Here is a 9,268-nt window from a genome sequence, read left to right on the forward strand (position 1 = left end):
TGACCTCCTCTCCATTCTCCTTATCGTCTCCAACCATTGATCTGGTTTGCACCATGACTTTTTTATGCGTTCCCACAGATGGCGCCAATGTTGTTGCAAAATTCGGTCCCTCCTACTCGATCGCTCAAACCTGCAAAAACGTGCTCGACCGGTGTGGTCGAGTATCGTCTCTGACGAACAAGTTAGTTCAGATGAACAGAGGAATCAAGCTCAATCTCTTAGTATATTCAATAACTTAAGAGTGCATACCTTATGGTGATGACCATACCTCTTTATATAGTTCTTGTTAGTCGGTTACTAAGAGGAGTTTCTGTTGTAGAGTCGTATTTGGAGTGTGTCTCTCTTCCATAAGTCAAACTCTACTCGAACAGTGTTTGAGAGAGATTGACAAGGATTCCGTATCTATGTAACTTCTATTCTTGTTATCCCGAGCCAAACCTGGTTCGGCTAGGGCTAATATGATTTTGGTTAAGCTAAGTGTTTGACCAGAACGAAAACAGGCTCGACCACAACACTGGTGATCAAGGTTTTGATTGAAAACCAACTCAAATGTAAGGATATTTCTTAAAATATCGGTTACCATGGTAGGTTGAGAGTAGGGGACTTCCAATTAGGATTCCAAAGGTCTATTGGTTTATGAAAATATAGATATGTCAAGGAAGGTGAGAAAAAGATAAGTGATAGGTTCTTGAAACATCAATAGGTTTTATGTTGTTATGATTTTAGGGTGCATATATGTATATTTTATCAATTTGAAGTATCACTAGACCTCACAAGGCTGTTAATTTATTACGGTAGCAATATTTGGTATAATCTAGTATTGTATTGAAAACATTTTGATTTACTTCCTATTATTAACATATCGATTACCAAATGGTACAGTTCCAATATTCGATACGATATCAATATAGTATTATTCATGTGTATCGTTTTTTTTAGGAACTAAGGTTCCGGATCAGCTTACAAGCTAATGCGTCCAAAATCTGCTCAGCCCTTAGATCTCCGATGGATGACCTGCAAAAACAATCGTCAGATGTGGCCCGACCGCTGGGGTCAGGAGTCCACCTCCGAAGGCTAAGTCAGCTGATGAACTGATCACAAAAGGCTCTACTTAAGCACAGAGTAAAAGTATGAATACAAATATTGAGAATACAATTCAGATACCTCTGTTGAAAGTAGGTTGTGTTTATATAGGGTTTACCCTCAAATCTCCTTCGTTGGATTTACTCAAACCTTCTTCAGGTGGCTGTCCAATCTTAACGATTAGATCCGTTACTAATAGATCTGTTTGTGGTAGGATAATGGATAACTGCACAATGATAGCGTAGCAGTTACCCAAGTAAGCACGATCATTTGCTCCCATAAATGTCGTTTAATCGTCTGCTTGACGATCCGTTGGCTCCGATTATCACGGATTCGAGCGTGCTTGTTGACTGAGTCGGTTTGCTTCTTCAGCAAGTTAGCTCTTAGACCCGGCCTGCTCGGATGCGAGTTGGTTCCTTTCTTTCCGACTGGGGCCGAGGATCGAACCACAGGCAGACCCGGTTCGATTATGAATTCTCTCGTATCACAAGCATTGTGACTACGCATGTCACATCCCGCCCTAAATCCACCAAGGGGATACCCTATCTGGATTACCCAGGGAGTGAATTACTGTCCCGCCGATCAAGTTTAGGAACGATCATAGTCACTTAGCACAATAATATAATCAAAAGCAAGAACAATTCCTTGTATCCAAATAATTTAATAATAAAAGTCGAGAAAGTACCTCAGAAGGATTCACAAATAACATCAGAGTGCGGAAAGGATTTTATTAGTATAAACAATCAAGTGTGAAAAGGAGGGAGGAAACCCATCCTATAATATCAGCGGAAGATGGTTAGACTAAAATTAAAGGTTACAACCGATTCACCAAATAACAAGTGAAACAACTAAGCTATAGTCCTGACAATTCAAATAAAAGGTTAAAAAGGGAATGAGGCGACATCCCATCCCTAACACACAATATAAAACTGAACTATTACAAAAAGTCCCGATCTCGGTCTACTCGTCTTTATCAACTAGTTCATCGCCACCAGTATGATACAAGTCTTCAACTCGGCCTCCAGAGGGTTGACTGCCACAGTCAACAGTGGTAGTACCTGCAGGAAAGTCTAACAAGATATGTTGCGAAAAGGAGTGAGTTCAAAAGAACTCAACAAGGAAAGTTATTCCATAATAACATAAATCATATGATGCACAACATGGCATGATGCAAAATGATATGAGACATATGATGTAAACATGAATCTAACTCTAAGTATGCTGGTCATCTAGGGTAGACATGCTTTAAGTCATAGCACCGTACTTCTCTGGGTCGTCAGTCACTCTCCCATTTCCATATCTTGGGAATGCCCGGGGAAGATTGGTAAAGTCATCAAAAGCCGTGGTAAGGGGATCGGTCACCGCTCTCTCACATCACCATTTGGTCAAGTACTGGCGCATGTCACAGTAAAGCCTAGCCCAATGCAAGTCATCTACTCAGTCATATCAACTCAGATCCAGATACGTCCATTCCTCGCCCCCGGCGATCCTTTCCGGTATCCTTCACACTAGAGTCAGCGTAATCCCGGATTACGGACTCATCAACCCTATTGGTCATCCACATATAGTAAACGGGAAGCTCTCACGTCCTCTCACGGGTTGGTTACCGGTCTTGAGCGCCCGTGAGCCCAAGTCTATCCATATGCAACCCTACCAATAAATGGCCCCCACAATGAGATTTATGACCTCTCACGGATTGGTTACCGGTCTTGAGTGCCCACAAATCCCCATTGCTACCACGGGTCGTTCGGTCTCAATGCCCTTCCGATTCGGGTCTGATACGACAGGGACATCCTAGCCAAACAACTAGACAATCCTATGTATGTCATCCAATAACCCGGGAAAGAGTCGATAGGCACCATCGGAGAACATCCCATACTATTCCCTCCGGTGTTCAAGGACAAAAGTGTCAATAGGACACTCCCCAATCCCAAGTTATACCTAGACAATCACATATTCAAGTTCATCACTTCTCATGCATCCAATACATCTTCATAATACAAGTTAAATCATGATATTGAAATGAATCATGATAGACATAAGTAAACAAGAATAGTAATGTAACATGACAAGAGTATAAAGATTTCAATACTACTGTTCTAACACGTATATCACAGTCTTATAACGATTAAAAGAAATCAAGAGATTCTATTCATAAATAAGAACATAAATCATAAGTTGATGATCTATATGTTTATGGAGATAACCATCCTTACCTTAGGTTGAGTTGATGATGAATTGAGAATACCAAGAATTAGTCCAAAAGAAGTGTTAAGGCCCTAAACAAACATCAATAATAAGTTAGAGAAGGAATCGGGAAGATTGGATGTCAATTGGATCAAAACTGGCCAAGGTTGTTGTCAGCAACAACTTTGGTCGATGGTTATCGACCAAAATTGTCTTCGAGACAGAATAGTGGATTTTGGGGATTTTGGTCCGAAATGGGTCTTCCGGGGTTCAGATCGATCTGAAACTTGGAGGGATGATTAATAACAATGCAAGAACACTACCTAGCAAGTATTATCACAATCCAATGGTCCAAATGAAAACCCCCAAATTGAGGTCCTATGTTCTAAAGACAAGAATCCTAGCATTCATGAGAAATTGATGTAATTGAAAGGGAAGCTAGAGAATTAGTTGGGGAATAGGTTAGGAACATGATTACAATCATTTGCAAGCCAGAGATTAGACTAATCATACTCCACATCTCAGTTTAGTATAAGAAATCAAGTTGTTAAGCAAGGAATCATGGTAATGTATATGTAAGGATCAAGATGCAAGTGAAGCATAGCAAGAATGAAGGAAAAGCAAGTATAAATGGGAAGAGACATTCATGGCAAGGTGTTTGCAAGGTTGCAGCACCTTGGCCATGGTCTCATCAGTAAAAAGAAGAAGAGAAGTGAGTAGAATAGAGAGCAAGAGAAAGAATCATACCTTGGAAGATGTTAGATGGAGAGAAGAGACAAAGATTCTTGTAGAAGATCACCACCCAAGCTAAGGAGGAGCCTAAGAGGAGCCTTCCCACGTTCTCAGGTGTTGAAATGAGTAAAATATGGTTCTAGGCCCGAGGTTTCACTTAAATAGAGGAAGGAATATCCAAAAAGCATCTTTTTCACGATTCTGGGCAACTTTGGTCGTTGGTTTTGGTTGATGGTATCGACCAAAATGATCGACCAAAACAGGTAACAGGTTTCAGCAGAAATCCAGAAATAGTTCAGCAACTTCGAATAGGGATTCGGAGGGCTATACAAGGTCAAATTGAGTGAGGTTTTCTCCTACAAGTCAATCAAGAAGTCTAGGTTCCAGAAATACCTTTGGATCAAGCATGTGAGGTCATTAGGTCCACCAACTAAGCTCACCTTCTTCGATGCGCAAGCAGGATTTGGCAGACATAGTTCAGCAACTTCAGACAGGGATTTGGAGGGCTATATGGGGTCAAATGGAGTGGGGTTTTCTCCTACAAGTCCATCAAGAAGTCTAGTTTCAGGAAATATATTCGGATTGAGCATAGGAGTTCATTTGGTATTTCAACTAATTCACCCCTCTTCGGTGCGCAGATTCAAAACTAACACTGACAATGCCCTCAAGTGAGGGGCATCATCGTCAATGTTCACGGGCTTGGGTTCCGACACCAAAACATCAACCAAAAGGGTCCACAAGTCTCATTTCCCCCACTTTGGGTTTTCGGACCTACAAACATAATAGGTCCCTGGCTGGGCCAAGGTAGGATAAGGCCAAACATTACAAATCTACCCTAAGGGAAAGGTTTGACATGGCTTCCTAAGGTTTTCAAAGATAATAATATTGAAACTAAAGTCCAACTTTAAGGTCTAATATCAAACAAGTCTTTCTTTATCCCAAAATAAAAAGGGTGTCCGGGCTAGGTTTGGGCTGGATGTTCCCCCCGCGCGGGGGGGTTGTATAAAATAAAAATAAAAGGGGGGGGGCCCCCCCCCCCCGGGGGGGGGCCCCCCCCCCCCCCCCCGGCCCCTCCTCTCCCCCCCACAAATAAACAACGCACGCCCGAGAAAAAATAAAAAAAAAAAAAAAAAAAAAGGTTCCCCCCCCCCCCAAAAAAAGTATACCCCCCCCCCCCCCTCCTATTTCACCCCCCCTTCCTTATCAAAAAAAAAAAACTAATATCAAAAGCATTTTCATATACAGTCTAGAATTGCAACTATTTTAGACTCATTAAGAGTCAATATAACTTGAATTAGAGGAATTAAGAACTTATGATTTACCTTAAAAACAATAATAAGAACCTATGGTCCAAGTAACCCAACCTTAGGCTTATGCTGGTGAAACCCATTTTGGTATTGCTAATATCAAAAGCTTTCATACATAGACCAGAATAGCAACTACTTCGAGTTTAAACCCATTAAGAATCAATGCAATTTGAATCAGAGGAAATAAGAACCTGAATTAAGAATGTATGATCCAAGTAACCCAACCTTAGGATTATGCTGGAGAAGCCCATTTTGATATTGCTCTGCATCAAAGGATATGTTGTGTAACTACCAGTTAATTCCGAGGCTGATGTTGGGGGGTAATCTGGACTTTTTATTGTTTAAGTGAAATTGAACCGGTTGGTTCAATTGATGGTTCATTGCTATGTATAGCTTTACCCTTGGTTCACTCTCATTCTAATATGCAAAAAACGATTTGGGGTTCTCGGTGAAGCTTCCATGGCTGCCATCTTCAAGCTCCTACAACGATGATTCTTGGAGGTTCTTTGAGACGCTCGGTTGGGGCTTTTGATCAGTGATGTTAGAAGGTCACTCGACGGAAGTATTGGCTCCTGTTGCACCTGTATCAGGTGTTATCATAAACTCTCTCTTTCTTCTCTGTAATCTCCTAAATATAGTGGATTGGATTCGAACTTGAATCCCGGAGACGTAGGCAGTCATTGCCGAACTTCGTCATCATCTCTCTCTCTCATTTGATATACCCTTGCATGATTCGGTCCATACTAGGTTAGTGCATGTGTTAATTCGGTCACAGATTGGCATCAAAGCCTTCTGGTTCATGATTCTATAAATTCAAATTAGGTTTTGTTGATTAATTGCATCCTAATTTTATTTATTACTCATATGGTTAACGATTATTTCAATTTAAAAATGTTGATTTCTTGTATTTTTTTCACCTGCTGCCTCGATATATGCTTCACGGTTTGGTTCTCATAGTCTATTAGTTATATGTCATATATGCTCTCTTATATAATATGATTTGATTATATATGTCAATTAAAAGATTTGGTTCTATGATAAAACCATGTTTATATGATGCATATGTTCTTGGCTCTTTGTTTAAATCTGAATTCAAATTGATGGATGATAATTTAGTATGAGTAGGCTGATTCTGAAATGGTTAATGATTAATTAATCACATTAATTTCTTGATTTCTGATTATACTAGCTGCTGCCCTATTCTTTTGTTAATATTTGATACAATACTTGGTCTGTATTGATTTGCTGTGTTAACAATTTGTTAATAAAGACTGCTGAAATTGTATAAAGTTAGCTTATGAATTTGTGGTTAATTAATATATGATTATTTAATTCTTGGTTATAATAATCTTTTTTTCAAAATTGTATATCAGTATTGTGAATTTTTATTATTGTATCTACTGATTGGTGTATGGTACTGCTTCAAAGTGGAGCCAAGCAAGGGATTTGGTCTACAGGGGAGGGTACTCCTCCCAGTGTGGTCAGTGTGGTTACCATAGGCTCTAGTAGAGCTGTAGGTCTAGGGGAGAATCCTAGGTACCTAGATTTGGGAGTTCCAATGGGAATTTCCAGGGTAGACATTGAGAAGTTTGATGGGACAGGGGACTTTGGGATTTGGAAGAGGAAGGTGAGAGCTTTGATGGCTCAGCAGAAACTCCTAAGATCCATAGATGACCCAGTTGCTTTCTTTGAAAGCATTGACCCAGTCTTGAGGACTAAAGTGATGGAGAATGCAATTGGTTGCATGCTATGGAACATCACTAATGGTGTTATCAGATGTTTGGATGGTGATGACAATACCTCTATTAAAGTGTGGAATAAGCTTGAACAAATCTACCAGAAAAAGAATCTAGGTAATAAGATTTATCTGAAAGAAAATTTGTATGGGTTTAAGATGGACCTTACAATCAGCCTTGATAAGAACCTAGATGTATTTAAGAAGTTGATTCAAGACTTAGCCAGTACTGGGGAAAAGAGCAAATTTGAAGACCAAGATCTATCTATCATCCTATTGAATTCCCTTCATAATGACTATCTTGTTGTTAAGAATTCAATTAAGTATGCTTGTCAAAATATTTCCCTAGAATTATTGATTGATGATGTAAGGAATAGGGAGTCAGAGTTGTTGACTTCTGGAAATACTTCAGGGAGTGGGGACAATTTGTTTGTTAAGGGCAAGGGCTCTTACAAACATGAGAAGTCCAAGGGAAAGGGTAAAGTGTTTGACAATCATGAAAATAACAACAAGAATAATAATGCGAATAATAATAAGTTTGATTCTAGCACCAGGAGATGTTATTTCTGTCATAAAGTGGGTCATATTAAGAAAATTTGTTTTGCATATAAGAGGAAACTGCAAGAAGGTGAGACATCTAACAATGATATGTCTAATTCTGGTGAAATAAACATGTTTGAGGTCCTTTGATGACCTAGGTGCTTTCTGTGTTAGCATAGACCTTGTTTTAAGACCTGGTTATTTGGGTTTCCATTAGGTGCACACTTTGGTTTATCCTATTTTGTTCCTTTGTTAAAGGGAGGTGGTGTATTTATCTTTAAGGTGATATGCTTGTGTAAAGAAGTTGTTTATTTAATAAATCTGAGACAACATGTTTTGTACTCTCATGGATGCTTTTATTTGCATTGATATACATGTCTGACTGAGTTTTGGAATGCTAGAGTGGTAATAGGTGGTGTTGAGACTGTTTAGTACAGTTGGTTACACATGAGGATTCCTATTTCACTTGGTATAGCATTAGGTGTATCCCTGGTGTTTGGAGAGGTATAGTCTCCATGTTCAGCATGAGTGCTGGTTTTGGCACAGGTGTTGTCAAGTGTTTGGAGAGTTTGGTCTCCGGGGGAGAGGTTTGTTCTCTAGTTCAGCATTAGTGCTAGTCTTGACACAGGAGATGTCAAGAGGGTGTGTCCTCACATGTTGTTGGGGTTCACATGATATTCAGGGGATATGGTCTGTCAGCTTGTATGGTTTTGATTTGGGAGTAGTTATTGTCAGATTTATGGAGTTGTCTGGTAAGATGACTTGCACCAGTTTGATTGGTTAGATTATGTCTTGTTTGCAGTTAGATTTTTTATGTGGTCATTGAGTATGGTCTTGTAGGTCAGAGTTGTTAAATTTTATTGAGTTTACTTCTTTTATCTCTGGTTTGGTTTCTACTCTAGGTGACTTGAATTTGTCTAGTTGTGACTTGTGCCCGTCATGTGTGGTGAGTGGGTGAAGAGGTCCTGGTTTGAGTAGTGGTAGTAAGCCAGTGATGGATTGAGGAGTGTTATTGCCTATTTGGGTTTGTCTAGAATATTTTCATCTTGTTGGTTAAATGTAAGGCTATTAGAATGTTTGCTATCCTGAGTTACTCTCTTCATTATTTTTAATGGGTAATTGGATACTTGTTGTCTTTCTTTACTTTAATGTAGAAGAAAGAATGATTTGCAACTTCTTTAGGCATTTTAACAACTAAATTTGAAAATATGACTTGTTAATGAATCCTGTTGTGATTTCATTTGAATACCCTTGGCATTGATATATAAGACTTGATGGTTGAATTTTTTGCATTGTATTTTGCATTTTAGGTTCACAGTTGCCTCTAGTTTCTCATTTTGTTTTCTGTGTATTATATCTGCATTTATGTGGTTTACATATTGATTGCATGATTGTATTCCTTGGGGAAGGTTTTAAAATCAGAATTTGAAATGAAAGTATTTGGATATGTTAAGAATTTCCTAAGTTTTGGGATCTACTGGTTGAGGGGGAGAGATTTATGGTTACTTGTCATGATTTATATTTGAATTGTTCAATCTCTTTTCTCTAGTTGGTTAAGTTCTCTTATGTATCATGTGATATGTTTTAGACTTGACTTGGCTTATATTGTAAGCATTTGTGTAGATTCATGGGCTGTGTTGGCATTGACAATTATGTCAGGATCCATGTTGTTTATCTGTTGATG

This window comes from Hakea prostrata, chromosome 7 (genome assembly GCF_041222555.1).
Source record: "Hakea prostrata isolate BN-2017 chromosome 7, UWA_Hpros_2, whole genome shotgun sequence".
In the NCBI taxonomy this organism is placed as follows: domain Eukaryota; kingdom Viridiplantae; phylum Streptophyta; class Magnoliopsida; order Proteales; family Proteaceae; genus Hakea; species Hakea prostrata.